This window comes from Botryllus schlosseri, chromosome 1 (genome assembly GCF_051294905.1).
Source record: "Botryllus schlosseri isolate E-star chromosome 1, Bs_hap1, whole genome shotgun sequence".
In the NCBI taxonomy this organism is placed as follows: domain Eukaryota; kingdom Metazoa; phylum Chordata; class Ascidiacea; order Stolidobranchia; family Styelidae; genus Botryllus; species Botryllus schlosseri.
In genome coordinates this window covers 25,439,605-25,446,792 of record NC_137236.1, presented here as the reverse complement: position 1 = coordinate 25,446,792, position 7,188 = coordinate 25,439,605, and positions in this window count along the sequence as shown.

Below are 7,188 nucleotides of genomic sequence, written 5' to 3'. Positions count from 1 at the left end.
TAGAACCAGTTGAGTTAGTATTGCAAGGGGGCAAAACCTACTTGAGTGCTTTCAATATGTAGTGATGCATTACCGACCGCTAGAGATGGCGCGAACCTCTAAAAGATTCATGTTACTGTGAACGCGAAACTTTTTGACAGGTTCTGTGTGAACGCGATCGCGAACCTATGACGCCAAGTGACGTCATATTGCCTATTCAAACACTGTATTTCAGTGAAGTGATATATCAACGTAGATACCTAGCGACGACTCAGGCCACATTATGCCACAATGCTGAAGTACATGCTAACTTTTTAAATGTTACCAAATGTATCAACTGGGGCAATCAAATGCTATAATTATCCCATAAAATCAATATCTTCTATAGTTTCGCCTACAATTTCGAAGAGGACTTGCAAGGGAAAATAAGCTTACGCCTTGGCCATCTACGCAGACCAAACATTGTATTCGGCGTCTGACTATTGCTTGATACAGTACAGTGTGTAAAACGTGTTTCTATATACTTGCTACCGAAACTACCCCATTAACAAGTTGTACAGCAGCCAACACCCCAATCGCACTGATTTGGTTCTTATGATACAATCAACATATCAAATCAAGTTGGTTCCCATACGCATACTTCATTTTTGCATTAGACAACGATGTACTCGTTATATCAATTTTATTGCTTAGTTCAGGGGCGGGCAACTTCTCCAGTCGGCGGGCCGGATATGGGAAAATTAAGTACTTGGCGGGCCGGATTGCTGAATGGATAGATTGTTCGGCCATTTATTCAATTATACAAGGAATAAATCGTATTTAAAGAATGTATTTTAACGACAGCAATGTCATTTCGAAGCGATTTCTCCCCGAAAATGACGATGACAATGTGGAGTTGAGAACCGCATTGTCATAAAGCAGTAGTTCTCAAAGTTTTTAAACACGCCACCTTTTTGATGGTGAAAAATTCCGCGCCCCCCTTCCTTATCAAGATATCACAAAATATTAATGAGATAAATCAGAATGCTAGCCATCACAACGGATAGTTTGATGGCATTAAAGGTTATGGCTGTTGATGAGAGAGTTCTCAAATATGAAATTCGTACAATAAGCTGGAAGTAAATCACGCCGAGCGCGAAAAATTTTCAGTTAACGGTGACTTCGCGCCACCTCCAGATACTTTCCCGTTCCCCAGCTTGAGAACCGCTGTCATACATGCACCGCCATGTCTGCTTCTCTCTGATCAATCAACACAAGAATGCAATCCTAAATTATCATTTTAGGACGTTCGATAAGCCCGGTACCCCAAATTTTGTCGGTGGCGAGATAGCGCAGTTGTATAATCCACAGCTACAAAACCAATGTGTTGTGGGTTCGAGTCCGACTCCAGAATTCCAATCCAAGTGTTGGAGCTTTAGCTAGGCTCCTCCTCGCCATCTCATCGGCATAATTATTAAGCTGTATCCCACAAAAGCCTGGACGTGTGCCGTGCCACCAGCAGTTGGCGGTTACGGAATGAAAAATAAGAAATATCGGCCAGGTGTAAATGACCATTGTGGAGGACTAACACCATGATTACCACAAACAAGATTAGGGATGAGTAAATAGTTAATGCTGACAATGCAAGCATTTTCGCTTCGACGAACTTACCCGTAAGCTCCACTCTCGCACGCTGCGCAGTGCGAACACCAGGATAGAATAACAACACACAGTCACCAAAATTTGACGTAGTAAACAAGTAGTGGGGAATCTCGGCCGACTGATGGGCCGCGGGCCGCATTATCATGTAAGACGGGAATCTGTCCGCAGGCCGGACAAAATGCCGTCGCGGGCCGGATCCGGCCCACGGGCCGTATGTTGCCCGCCCCTGGCTTAGTTGAATAGGCATCATTCGCTGACTACCTCCATGTAGCATATCTCGTTCGTGATGTTGTGTCATTGCGGGTCAAGCTCACAGCAGAGCGTCACTAAATATTTACAAATGGAAAGCTGCATATTTCGCGCAAACTTTTGCAAACAAAGCAAGTATAATTTTTAAGATTGGCCAGGTACATGCTCGCTTAGAGTTTTTTTTTATGCTGCCAGCGCCATGCATGGAGTGGCCCGAAGTGACAAAGCGTAGAATTTCAACCAAGATGTTATAATGGCGTGAAAAAAGCAAATGTATGTCAGAAGGTTCACAGTTCCGACTCTACCAAGGTTCGTTTGTCCACGTGAACCTCTAAACTTCTGAGGTACACTCACAGAACGCGAGTGTGAACCTCACGTTTACACAATCCCTATACTGACCGCCTTAATCACTGTATATCTGTCATTGCATTACGTTTAAACGGGTTTTGGGCATTTGCCTCTTTGGTACAAGTCAGTCATGAAGATAAATTTCAATGCAAACCGAGATTGCCAATGAGAACATCCAAGTACCTGTAACGTACTTATCCTGTTGATTTGGCTTGCAACATTCAATTACTTATTCGTAGTAGCTAGCTTCATCATATTTTGGGATACGGAGAGGAGGAGACTTTCCAAAAGTCATAAAAAATAGTATACCGAAATTGAAAACAGCTGATTTAGAAAAATTTACAGGAAATCTTGTTGCGTTGATAAAACAAAACTTTGGCTAGGCTCCCGCATTACCCACTTTTTACGACACTTCTGTGGCTGTGACCAAATCGTCACTTTAATTCGACTCAAGAATGACCCGCTCGATCGTCCGCATTACCTATTTCTCGTTAGTTATGTCGATTTTCAGTTAACCCTGTCCCTTAGCCTGGCCGTAAAAGCTGTCTAGGAGGGCAAATTGCCAAAAAGGAGAACGTTTAGGTGTCCTTGGCGGACATTTTCAATTTTGTGAAAAGGGGGGACAAATCTTTCAAAAGGAGGACGTATGGTAACCATACATTAAGCAAAAGAGAGATGGTGCCTTGAAAGAGCTAAGTAGCTAAATTGATATGAAGCAATACCATATCAGTATTAATTGCTTTCGTGATAAAAGATGATGCGGGCCGCAAAATATGCGTCTGCGGGTCGCGTGTTGAGAACCTCCGGTATGCACCATTCTGTGTCCGCAGTTGAACGTAACATGCTACCGGGATTTATTATCAAGTTCAATGTTTATCATTATGCAGCATTTTCGCTTCGGATTTTTTTTGTGATGGCAATTGGACAGTTCATTAGCTCAACGATATTCCTGTATAGCCGCTGTCCAGTAACTTTTTCCATCCCTTCGTAAACGGTAAGGCAAAGAGGCAACACGAATATATTACGCCTATTGCTAATGCTTGATATGATGCATTGTCTTATATTCAGGTCAACTTTCTCAGCAATCTGGGGATGTACAAGCTTGATAATTAATGAGTCGCAATCAACGGCTCATGGAGCCGCATTTGACCACCTCTACTATATACAATTGATTGCCACATCGGAAGACATATTGATCCCCTAGAACTCACTAGCCATGCGTTTTCTGTTGTTCTTGTTAAATTTGGGGATATACATGCGCCCGCGCAATGATGAATTAGCCGTAACCACGGAGCTGGGAGTTCGAGTCCGACCGAGGCCGACATCTAAATTCCTGCACCTAAGTGTTGGAGGTTTATCCAGGCTTCTCCTCGCCGTCACAACCGCGTAAGCGGTGTCTTACAAAAGCCTAGAAGTGGGCCGTGCTATAAGTCGGGAGTTACGAAATAAAAATGAATATCAGTCTGGTGTAAATGACCATAGCAGTCGACATACACCATGGATACTTCAAAAAACTAAGCAACTATATGCAATTGATTGCCACATAAGTAGATCTATTCATCTCTTCGAATTCGCAAGCCATGCATTTTCTATTGTTTAGTTCGATGCCGTTGTTCGAAATTTCTATTATATGCCATGAATTTGCAACACGAAACTAATGTCGCTGGACCTAATCAATGGAAATCGCTCGCAAAAGGGACTACTATACGACTACTTATTCAGATAATAGATACACATTAGTTCGGGCCAATCGCGAAATACATGGTTTAACGTTCAAGCAAGACCCACGAGGAAATAAGGATTGCCACTAATTAATAGTTCCATTCCATACAAATCAGATACCAGCGAAAACGCATCAATGTACAACTATGTTAATCCGGTACACACTATCGCATATCTGGTCGTCTGTCTCATACCGGATTTCCCAAATTGGTATTTGAATGAACACTTGATGAAGGGCATAGCACCGGAAAACAGAATTGAAGATTCGCAATGAATTCTTTGTCAAATGCCAATATTTGACTCATTCCACAGCAGTTCAGTACTTGTGAATCCAGCCCATAGAAGTATTATCATCGTTAACCATTTTTTATATGAACGCCTCATCTAAAATTTTCAAACTATATAGTGCTAGCTTAAAGTCGAGTCGAGTACTCGAGTATAAGTCCTATGATGATATCTCAACAAAATATGAGTCTTTCATGTGGTCACAGGAGAAATACTGCTAGTTAAAGTCACGAAAAATAATTTCGACCAACATCTGTCACAGCTTTATGATGGTAGAGTCCACGACTTTCAAATGAACTAGACAGCGGCCACGAGCAACTATGAAAAATTGATTGCCCCTGTAATGTTCAGTCTTTATGCCAGTCACGCTGCAATAAGACATGTGGTCTGATGGGCTATGTACGTTCAACAACTTGAAGACATTCACACATTGATATGACTCACTGCCGATTATATGTCTCCATATATTTTTTGGTCATTTTACACAGTATATCTACCTGTTCGATGTGCAATGTTACTTGCGTTGCTAGTCCATCTACTAATACAGTAGTTCTAAAATTGAGGGGCGTGAAAGCATCTGAAGCGGGGTGCAAAGGCGCTAGGGATATTTGAACACGAAAAGAGTTTAATATTTGCTGGAACTTTCATGTTTGAATATAACGGCGATAATCCGAATTATACTACGATTTTAAATGTAATAGTTGCGTTGTAGCGTCCGTACACCGGCGCTAGATTGTGACTGATACCGGACCTTGCACGAATCAGAATATATGTCTCTGAATAATGAGTGACTGGTGAATGTGTGTAGGTGTTAGGCTAATGCTTTTATGGTCGGTCTGTCAAGCATCTGTACCATGATCGTAGTAAAACTATCGAATGTAAACCTGGGATGGCAACGACCGATTTTGCAGCTTTGTTCCGCTTCGCTGAGGCTGAAGTTAGAAATGTTTTGCGGCAGCGACTGTAGGATTTTTGCGCTCTGGAAGATAACTTTTGGATGTCCAGAAATCCTACAGTCGCTGCCGCAACACAATTCTGAATCCAGCCTCAGCGAATCGGAACGAAGCTGCAAAATCGGTCGTTGCCATTCCATGTATATCTTCGATGGTAAAACACAACGTTATGGAGAAATAAAATAATTGCTTATAGGCTTAAGCCCGATGCCATGTTTAACATGTTTTCTGGATCATAGAAATGAGGATGTAAATCGAAGTGTTTTTCATTTCTCTTATGACCAGGTATGCTACACCCAAGCCCAAGGGAGGTAATAAAAAGTTACACACCAAAATCGCTAAAATATGTATAGGCTATGCTACGTGCTACCATTGAATATGATTATTTTTGGGAAATTAATTGAGTGAAAAGTTTTCCTCGCTCCGCACGATTTATGGCCAGCTGATAATTATTTCTCTGTGTAAAGTCCGAATTTCATATTTCAAAGATCTCTCAACAGTCATAACCTTAAATGCCATCAGACTATGCGTTGGGATTGCAAACAATCGTGTTGGTATTTTCGATAGTTACCGACATGGCTATCAGGGGTGCCTAAACGTTTTGTTGTTGTTGGTGGTGGTAGTAGTTGTGGTATTCACAGCGTTATTCGACTAAAATGGCCATTTATATAGGCTAGACCAGGCCGATATTCTTCATTAGATTCTGTATCGGCTACACATTTTATAAGACAGCAATGTTGCGGATCAGATGACGAAGAAGAGCCCAGATAAACCTACAATAGCTGGGAATTCTGGATTAGAACTAAGTCGGACATGTAACCCATCGGTTCTTCAACTGAGGATCATACCATTACGCCACTTTGTTTCAAATTGTTGAAATCACGATGTATTGCCCTCGTTTGTTTCATTTCCACAACATGTCAAAGATATCACGTTCACTTCCTTGTAAAATGAATATCATCAGACCCATAAACAGCGAATGGAGGCATTCTAAAGTTACGAGCTTCATGAAATCAATGATAAACTGGTTCATGGTCTGAAAATTGCTCTCACGAATGCTATACTGGTTGGAAATATGGCATCCGTGTATTGTATTATAACACCCATTCCGTTCTTTCAATATAGTTTGTTATCTATTATTTCATGAAATATGTAGCAGTGTATTGAGCTGATTCGCATAGGTCCCGCAGCTGGTCAATGCCACTGCAACGATACATTGTTATTAGCAAAATGCAAGATATGCCTCCTCGCATCAGAAGCGATATCAATGGATGGCAAACAATTGCTTGCATTAAAAACGATTTTGTGAATGGCATTATAGAGTATGACTGGAGTGACGACTCGATTGTTCTTCCATTGTTAGCCGGCAGAATGGTCACGGTCAGATGGATGCACCCAAAACAGGATCGCTCAGTGCTTGTTTCAATGGCGTTCAAGGCGATTCGTCGTGTATTTCTTGAAGCTGCGTCGGGATTAGTTAGACAGTTCAACATTTAGGTAGCGGTGGCGAGTCGTTATGACTAGTGAATAATACCGTGTAGCCTCTGTTATATTTTTCCCCAGATTTAGATCATATTTCGTCACGGATAGAAATCGGTATCATGACTGATTCAGCTGCATCACTTTAGGATGACTGGGAGGGACTAACTGAAATGGAAATTGAAGAATGTTTCGAAGGACTCTATAACTGGAAAGGTGTGATTTGTGAGGAATGAGAAGCATCCTTTCCGACTGTGAAAGCTCTGAAAAAACATTACAAAAATCATAAAGTTCCAACCAGTACTTGGGATATATCTGAGGATGCTGTAATTGCTGTTTTGAAGAGGGCTTGTGTAAATAGCAAAAAATACTTTGAATGCGCCCCATCATTCGAGGAACTAGACGTGACCAAAGCTTTTCCATTGGTGAAACAACTCCATTCTGAATATTGCAAACTTGGTGTTGACGGATTTTATCAACATTATTCTAATATCTGTCACCAAGCTAACAAGTTGCTGGGTTTGCCGCAATT